The sequence below is a fragment of the Lathyrus oleraceus genome, chromosome 6, assembly GCF_024323335.1.
Source record: "Lathyrus oleraceus cultivar Zhongwan6 chromosome 6, CAAS_Psat_ZW6_1.0, whole genome shotgun sequence".
NCBI lineage: Eukaryota > Viridiplantae > Streptophyta > Magnoliopsida > Fabales > Fabaceae > Lathyrus > Lathyrus oleraceus.
Genome location: NC_066584.1, coordinates 336,173,532 through 336,183,661, shown reverse-complemented (window position 1 = coordinate 336,183,661; position 10,130 = coordinate 336,173,532).

Below are 10,130 nucleotides of genomic sequence, written 5' to 3'. Positions count from 1 at the left end.
CGCTCTTTATATGGTTTGAAACAGACACCTAGAGCATGCTACGAGAAATTTTGCTCCACTCTACTTGGGTTCTCCTTTACTTAGAGTCAGTATGATTCCTCTTTATTTATTCATAGCACATCTGCGGGTATTGTTATGCTTCTTTTATATGTTGATGATATGATTATTATTGGTTCTAATCATGCTTCCATTCGGCGACTTAAGAAACAGTTACAGACCTCATTTCACATGAAAGATCTGGGTAATCTACATTATTTTCTTGGTCTTGAGGTTCATTCTACGTCCAAGGGAACCTTCCTCCATCAACACAAGTATGCCACATATTTGATTTCTATGGCTGGTCTTGAAGCAGCTTATCCAGTGGATACCCCTCTTGAGGTTAATGTTAAATATCACCGTGATGATGGTGATCTGTTGTCAGATCCTTTATTGTATCGACAACTTGTGGACAACCTTAATTACTTAACTATTACTCGTCCTGACATATCTTTTCCTGTTCAACAAGTAAGTCAGTTCATGCATTCTCCTCGGCATCTTCATTTGACAGCAGTTCGTCGTATAATTCGTTATTTGAAAGGAACCTCTCATTGTGGTCTATTTTTTCCCACTGGAGTAGCTCCTATATTGAGTGCTTATAGTGATGTAGATTAGGCCGGGTGTCCGGACACTCGTCGATCTGTCACTGGTTGGTGTATGTTTCTTGGTTCTTCGTTGATCTCGTGGAAAAGTAAGAAGCAAGCAAGAGTCTCTAAATCCTCTACTGAATCTGAGTATCACTCAATGTCTGCTGCCTGCTCAGAAATTATTTGGTTACGTGGTCTTTTGGCTGAACTTGGATTTCCTCAAACAGAGCCTACATCACTTTATGCCAACAATACAAGTGTCATCCAGATTGTTGCGAATCCCGTGTTTCATGAACGCACCAAACATATCGAAGTCGATTGTCATTCAATCCGTGATGCCTATGATGACCGACTTATAGCACTTCCTCACGTCAGTACTCAGCTTCAGGTTGCAGATAATCTTACCAAAGTTGTTCCGCGACCACGCCATCAGTTTCTTGTTAGCAAATTGATGCTTATTGATCAGCCGCATCAATTTTAGGGGGGATGTTAATAGGAATTGATCTTAATCTTTAGTGTAAATTATCTACTTTCCTATAATAGGTTACATAAATTAGGCAATATAATATTTATCATTATAAGTTGTAATTACCAATATTTATTGATACGATTATATATAGTATCGAATATAATAGAGAAAAGCAGAAAAACCAATTTACATGACAACCGTACCGTTATTTCTAGCATTAACTAAGCCAATAAAGCGAACCACATGCTTAAATGTTCAAGCAGGATGTAATTTAACCATGTCATTGACTCGAGTAACTTCTTGATAAACAAATTCAAGAGAAGGGGGAATTTAAACGAGTTATACAATCAGTTCTATCGAAATTAAACTTCCTTTAAACTTTGTCCATTGATTTACTTTTAAATTTAAATCATCAATATTACATAGACTTGAATACGTTAAAAATTTAGACAATTAAAAATGAGGCATAATTTATATACAACGGTAACAACAACAAAAACTTCGGATAATAAGATCATGGTAATATAATGAACTGAAAGCTTATACATAATAAATTGCATTATGAAAAAAAAAGGACGAACAAGTGCAACTATATATATGTACACCCTGCAACGTACTTGTTATAAGTTGAATTTGTGAACTTATAGTGAGAAGCAATTGATACTTATTAACCTAATAAATGAAAATATAGAGAAATAGTAAATGATGAAATATGTACAAATGGTAGGTTGATATTTTATGCATTTTAGGTAGCAGGATCAACTTGATAGAGTTCTGATTCTGAAACGCGATTCTTGTATTTGCGGATGAAATCATCAGCTTTCCTGTTAATATTGGGCTCAGCAACTCCCCAGTTACCTCTGTCTTCATCGCTAGGCCATGTCCGGCGCCCAGTATCATAATCATAGTATCCTGCTCCATACTTATTCTTAGATGTGAAGCATGAGAAAATAGAAAAGAAACCTGATGAAGACTTGTTCTGTTTACTACCACGTCCCATGGTGATTAATGGCTTAGTTCTTTTGTTTTGTTATAACTCACTGTTTTGGTTTTGAAATGACAGTGTAATATGACATATTTATATATATATAAGTAATAGTTGAGGAGGTTTGAATTTGCATAGTATGAAATTAAGAATCTGATAAAGGAATGGTGAAGAGTAACGTAAATGGTTCAAATCAAGCTGAGTTGGATGAGTTGTAGCAACTTTGTTAAGTCACTTTTTATGTGCTCCGCTAGTTTCGTACAAGAACCTTTTATAAAAGTGAGGGGTTATACCAATAGCGCACGATTGTTGGTTTTTCTTTTGTTACTATTTCTTTTCCTGAAGATTCAATTAGTTATTAGAGAAAACGAGAGTTTTTCCTGTAATTCAACGACGATCATTCATTCCGTCAGATCTGATTGAAAGTTTTAAACTACTATATAATATGATAAAATAATATATTTAAGGTGACGATGTCAAATATTTTTATAATTATAATGCAAAAACATCACCAATAAATCCTAATTGCTATTCAGGACACTTTTCCGTTTCTAATTCGACCCAGTAAACTACCTGCACTATAGTTGTTTTGCACATAGATTATAATCACCCGAATGTACTAGGCTATTTTTATATGTTTGCTTTTAGTTGAAAACATATTATATAAAGGAAGAGGAGGGCATATCTCATAGGGTTGGACAAATTTGAACAGTATGAAATCGATGAATATTTTTTTATTTTAAATCCATTGAAAACTAAATCTAACCGAACTCAATTAATATTTATTTATTCATTTTTAGTACTGTAAGGTTGATCCATTATACAAATGGGGTTATTAATGTTGAGATTTTCATCATTTTTATAATGTAATGATGAATTGTATACACACAATAATACAAGGATATGCATTATGAAATTTGAGTGTTATTTAATTTTGTAATTTAAAATGTGATAATGACCAAATTAATGCCACATGATATTTGAAATGTTATCGAAAAATAATAACTTGTTTTCAATACTAAAACAATAGTTTTTCTTTGGATCATTCTAAAATTTTGATAATTTTTCTTTTTAAAATTAAAAAAAAAGAATGTTTGTGAATTTTATAAATAAAAGGATCATTTTTATGGATTTAGCTCAATAAATATTATACCGATCAAACCCATCCTATTTACCCGACAAATCGGTTTAATTGAATCCTTCAAAAACTAAAATTTCATCGATTAAAAATGGATCTTTAGAATGAAATCGCAGTTTGCATTCGATTTAAGTTTAGGGCTTAATATCGATCAAAACTGACTGATTGTCCAACCTTAGACCATATAATAGACTTTAGTTATTCATTTAAAAATGCATGTCAAAATTACTTTAAAATGAACAACTTCTTTGTCCATCACAAAAAATGTTGAGTAATGTATCTTTAATCAATCATCTAACCGGATGAGGTAAGGGGTAGTTGTATGTATGATGTTCTCAACCACGGTCGTGTGACCGTGATTATAAGTTATATAGTGCGCGACCTATTACAAGGTTACTTCTAACAACCGTTGTGATATTTTTTAATGCATAACATTTAACAACGGTTGTTCTAAACAACCATTGTGATATATACATTGAATTTACTATAAATTATGTGAAATGCTTATTTCGCAAATGCTCACTAAACATATAATCTTTCAATTTGATCTAGAATATTATATTATGACATATTAAGTTATATTAGAAGAACAAATTATTTGCTCAATGTTAGACAAGAATTCTTCAGCCTGTTATCTACATTTTGCTCTTTAACCGTTAGAACTTGGTTTAGTTCTCCTAGTTCTTCAACCTCCATTTCCTTCACTTCTAGTTTATTTTGCAAAATATTATTTACTTTGCAAACAAAATTAGAGGTGGGAAAATGGGCGGTTGAAGAACTAGAAGCATTAAACCAAGTTCTAATAGTTAAACATCGAAATGCAAATAACGGGCTACATAATTCTTGTTTAGAATTGAATATGTTACTTGTTTTCTAATATAACTTTATCTATCATATTATAATTTTCTAGTGCAATCTGAAAAGTCATATATTCGGTAAGGGATTGGAAAAACACTCAAACCACATAAGATATAAGAAACTCGTCTATCTTTTAAACAAACATTAACAACAACATTCATCAACAACAAACCTTAAACAACATACAAGATACAACAAACAAATCTTAGTAAATATAACAAAATCATCAACATATAACATAAACTACATACAACGTACAACGTTTATTAATAACAACAAGAACAACATATCAACTCATATAATGTTTCAGAAATGTACCTGTCCCATATTGGAATCCACAATGAAAGGAGTATGAAGCTGAAATGAGAGCTACAAACTTATGTTACTTTTGAATGGATGTCATCCGGGGTCTTTCTCACAAGTTTGCAGGGCTTGCTTTAGCCTCATCCTCGTTAATTTTTTTATTCAACATCCCTACCTACAAGTCAAAACAAGCAGAAAGTTCAAATATTATGAAAGAAGTTATTGAAACGTAAACAATAATACATAAATAAATTTTATAACATAAACTATTGTGAAGACAAACCTATAAGGTGGCCATTTGCTAAGATTTGATACAACAAAGGTTGTAGCGGTAAATTCATGATCATCAAGTTATAAATAAGCTAGACATCAAATAACAAGAGTCACCACCGCGCTTTTATTGTTTCCAAGGGAAAAGGGAAAAAGTACAAAAAAAATCCAAAAGTAAGAAGTTCTCAAATCAAAACTAATAAAATGACAGAGATAACAAGTAAGGGGGTTGATTACATAGAGGGAAGGTGTTAGCACCCAAAGTGTCCTAAGTACTCCTTTTTGTGTGCATATGAATTTGATACAAAAATGATGTTTACAAACAAATAGAATGGGGGGATGAGAAAAGAATTCATTAATTATATTTTTGTGTTTGACAAGACCTTTGGACTTGTGCCTACGTACCAACATAAAAATGAGGGATCAAAACCTCGTAGTTCGTGATACAAATTTCAAAGTGGATGCATTGCTTTTAACAAAATTAAGTTTGAAAGGAACTAAGGCCTAAAAATGGTTTGAATAAGTTAGTTCTTCTTGGATTTTCTGAAAGTTTAAGTCAAGTATAGTTAAGTTTATTTACAAATCTGATTTAAGAAAAGAAGTTTGAAAATGCAATGGCATAAGGTCAAAGTTTCTATCTTTTTACAAAGTGGTCAAAGTTTAGAACAAAATAAGTTCAATCAAAGAAGATTTTAAAAAGGGAGGGAGAGATTTTGAAATTTAAGAAATGGGGAGAAGATGAAGAAACTAATCCTATGCACAAAATTAAAAGTTAAGAGTTGAAAAGATTTGACCAATGGGTAGCCATCCAATAGACAAGAATGTCAATAGACACCCAGATTCCCTTGGACATTTAGAATCAAGCAACACATAAATGCACAATTATATTATCTTGAAGAGCAAGGCATCAAATAAAGATAGCCACATCCAAGCGTAGACACTCCATGATCTTCTCCAAATTAGCCCATGTAACAGATGATTTCCACAAGTCAAAGATTCAAAATAAAAGCTTCACAATGATCATGTTACAGATGAACTCAAAGGGATCTTGAGTGATGTATGAATAATGGCAAATTAGAATGGTATGAATAATGGCAAATGAATAAAGACTAAAATTAAATGACATTAAAGTAAATTGCTTGAAGTTAAAAGTTAATTATTAATGAGTTAGAAGTTAGTATTGTTTTGCTTTTACTTTTCATTTTTTAAGTCATTCTTTAGAGAACACTCAACCCACTTATCACAAGCATGGATCCTTGAGCCAAGACATCTTCCAAAGGAAGGAAAAAAGGCCAAGTTTCCACATAATACCATGAAAGAGGGGAGACTTACAATCTCACTAACTAGAATGCTATGCCTTTTGTGTCACAAATTTAGCGTTATGTTAAGCAATCGTAATTGGACTTAAATTGGTTTAAGGAGGACTTTTACCAAATTAATATCATCCATTCATTTTGGGAGATGGAATGTACATTCCATCAATCCCCTAAATCCAATGATATTAACTTGACAAAGTCAAATAAACCTTGACCAAGGTCTAACAACAAGAGTCAAACTCAAACAAATCATCACAATTGGTCAACACAATTAATTGACATTTATTCAAATTAAAAAGACTAAAATAATGCATTTAAATTCAATATGGTTTGTCAAATTCCTAAAACCTCATCAAAACACCAAAGAAATGGCCATGATATTTATCATAGGTCAAACAAGGTCAAAGGACCTTGGAGAAAAAATTTCAGAATTTTTAAAGACTTAAAAGTATTTTTAAACAATTAAAAATAATAAAAAAATCAATTAAATCATGAAAAATATTAATAATGATCCAAAAAATAATTTAAATTCAAAATATGAAAGAATAAAATTTTTTGAAATTTTTTGGTGAAACTCTCGTATTTTTTGGATCAGTATTAAAATTAATATGAATTAATGAAAATAAAATGATTAAAATGAAAATAAAAAAATAGCAAAAAATGTGGACCACTTGATTTCCCTCATTAATTGAGGTGGCAGATCAAGTGTTCCTCAACGCGCGTCCCACAGTGAACACTAGTCAATGCACTGCAGGGATGGTATGCAAAACCAAGGCACGAGATTAAAATATTTGAAAAGGATCCTATGGTCTGGAGAGATGCCAACACATCGCCAGAGCCAGAGCTCCGGTCTTCTTCTCCGGTGGACCTCACCGGACTGGTCCACCCTTAACCATCACCAAAATAAAAAAGGAGGACATGATCTGAAAGAAAAAATGGCGTAGAGCACGAATCTGACCTCGATTTTAACTAACTCCACATATATAGAAAGATATGAGGAGTTGAATTTTAAGGTGTGTCAACTGAGTTGCTTCGATTTGACCTATAAGAAACCCAATCTTCTTGCCTACATTGGTAGGACTTCAGACAACCAAAGATCCAAGAGAATTGAGCAGAATTAAGTGAGAATCGAAGAAATGAAGTTTTCTGAAAATTACCTTCAATGCTATACAGTTTTTGATGTTGCTTGCTTCAAACACGATCTAATCACACTTTAGAATCTAATAGGAAGTGATTGGAGAGGTTGCAAGGCTGTAGATCCTGGAGTTCTTAAATCTCCAACAGTTGAGATTCAAACTCAAATTTCAAATTGAAATTTCTCAGGTTTTCCTTTAGAATGAGAGGGTTTCAATAGGGGGAAAAGCTGGCGCGCAAAATGTCTTTCAAATGAGCTCAGAAGCCTTCTATTTATAGCCAAAGGGGATGATATTTGCACACTTCAAAATTTGTCCAAAATTGGCAATGTGGATGGCACAAGTGCATGGGAATGTACAGGCCCATGATGCAATGCATTAAGGTCCAAAATGATTCCAATTAAGATTTGAATGAAGCTTTAATGGCAAGGCAATATGAACTGAAGTTTGTGCAATTGATTCTTTCCAATGATGCATCCCTGTTAATGCCATGCGCATACCTATCAATCTTTGTCCAAAACGCATGAACTTGGGTTCTTTGGAAAGCTTGGATCAAAGGGAACAAGTTTGATGTTCAACATTTTTTCATTTGGAGCTCGGAACATGGAGAATTTTGAGGTGGAAGTTTGGAAATTTCAACATGTTGAAAATTTTTCTAAGTGTCAAACCATATATCTCAATATTCCACCTTACTTAACTTTTTATGTGAGCTTCAAATGAAAACAGTGTCTTCATCAAAGTTGTAGCTCTTTCAAATACCTTCAAAATGGTCACCCATTTCATGTCATTTGGATTTATAATGATAGAGTTATGCATTTTTGAAGTTTGGAAAAATCACTTGTTCAATGGAATAAGCCAAAAATGACCTATAATGTAACCTCATATCACATGCTCATAAAAGTTGAATTATCTCTAACTCCAAACATCAAAGTTGAAGTAGACATCTTGAATTGGATTTTTCAACTTGGAAATCTTTCACTCATAAAAATTGAGCAAGTTATGGCCTTGGGAAGTTGACTCTCAAATTAGGGTTTAGACAAAATGACCTATAATGTTTCATCATAGAAAATGATTTTCAAAACAAAACTAGCTCTAGGTCTCAACATTAAAGTTGTTTGGGATGTCATTTAGAGTAACTTTTCTCTTGGAATCATTTTCATATGGTGAAAATTGTAGGAGATAGGGTCTAGGGAGACCCAGTTTTGATTAGATGAATTCATCTGGCCAACCACCATCAACGAACTTGCTAACCTTCAATTATTTTGACTTTATTGGCTCGTGGTAGATCATATATGCATAAGATGATAAATTTTTAAGTTTCCCTTGAGAAATTTGATCAATTGTTGAGATAGCTTGTTGGAGAAGTTACTCAAGATACCCAGTCAAACTAGGGTTTACAAGGCAAATCACCTCCAAACATTTGAAGAAAATTTGATCAATATAACATGTAGGAATCAATGGAACTAATATATGATGCTCATAACCATTCTTTGGTCAATTCATGGTTGTGCTCTTTGTCATGAGGGTCTCAAACCCTAGATATGAACCTGATAAACCAATGAGATCATGCCTTACCTACAAAAGAGTTATGAAAATGCAAAGACATATTTTTGGTATTTTGGTTAGTAAAATGATAAAATACAAGTATGATACAATCATATAGTACTTGGTGATCTCACCCAAAATAAACCCAATGAAAGAGGGGTAAGGAGAATGCCAAGGTATGATCCCAATGCTAATGCTTATGATGAAATTGCATGAGGGGTCTTAGGGTCAAAATTAGGGTCTTACAGCTGCCCCTATTTAAGGACGTTCTAACTGAGGAGGCGAAGGTTAAAATCTTCATGTCGACTCAGTAGAATGGGCTTAAATAACAACATATAGAAACAAATTTTGGTCCCTAAGAGACCTCATGAGGCATATGATATGAATGTAGAAGTGAATTCTTTGTGGGGAAATATTGCCACAAAGGAAAAGAAATCAGAGAGACCGAAAGTCCACAGGAGTATAATGCATTCTGTAAGGAAAACTCACTGGGGAGGCAGAGACTCTGGTGGATAAAGGGGGTTATGCGTAGGCCAAGCTACGACTTAAAACTGCTGGGGGACTAGAGGAATTCCATACAAAATGGAAAGACTCAGTCGGGGGACAACAACATCTGCAGGGGATACGAGTAAGTCAGGATAAAACTGAGGTACTTGAATCATGCAGGAAAATCAATTTCACTAAGGAAATGCACACTCAACTCGATTGGGGAAGAAATAAACTTCAACACAAGAGGAAAAGAAATCTATTATCTACTAGCTGTTACTAGGTGAGGAGATAATAAAGATCTGACAGAGAGGACATCCGTCATCGGTTAGGATGAACATATCAAGGATGACTCGCTAAGAATTGTCAGGAGGGAGTATTCATTACCGATTACTGGGTAAGAATAGCCTTGCTGGGGAAAACGGTAGAAAATAGGATTTACAACTACCGGCTACTGGGCAGAATACCAAAGGTGAGAATATCCGTCATCAATTAAGATGAACATATAAAGGATAGACTCAACAGGGAAGAAAATCCGTCATCGGTTAAGATGAACATATCAAGGATAGACTTGCCTGGGACTATCAAGGAGGATACCTGTCATCGGTCAGGATGAACATATCAAGGATATACCAACTGAACAACAAGGTAAGAATTACATCTATCAAATGTTGGATAGAAGACCATCAAAGAGAAAATCTGTCACCGGTTAAGATGAACATATCAAAGACAGACTCTGAGAGGGGAGAAAATAGGAATTACATCTATCAGTTACTGGATAGAATACCATTAAAGAGAAAATCCGTCACCGGTTAGGATGAACATATCAAAGATAAACTCTGCGGGAGAAAGTAGGGTTTACAAATACCGGTTACTGGGTAGAATACCACAAAGAGAAGGAAATACGTCATCGGTTAGGATGAACATATCAAGTACTAATTCTCTGAGGAACACAATAGGGATTACAAATACCTTTTAACTGGGTAGAATACCAAGGACGAGAA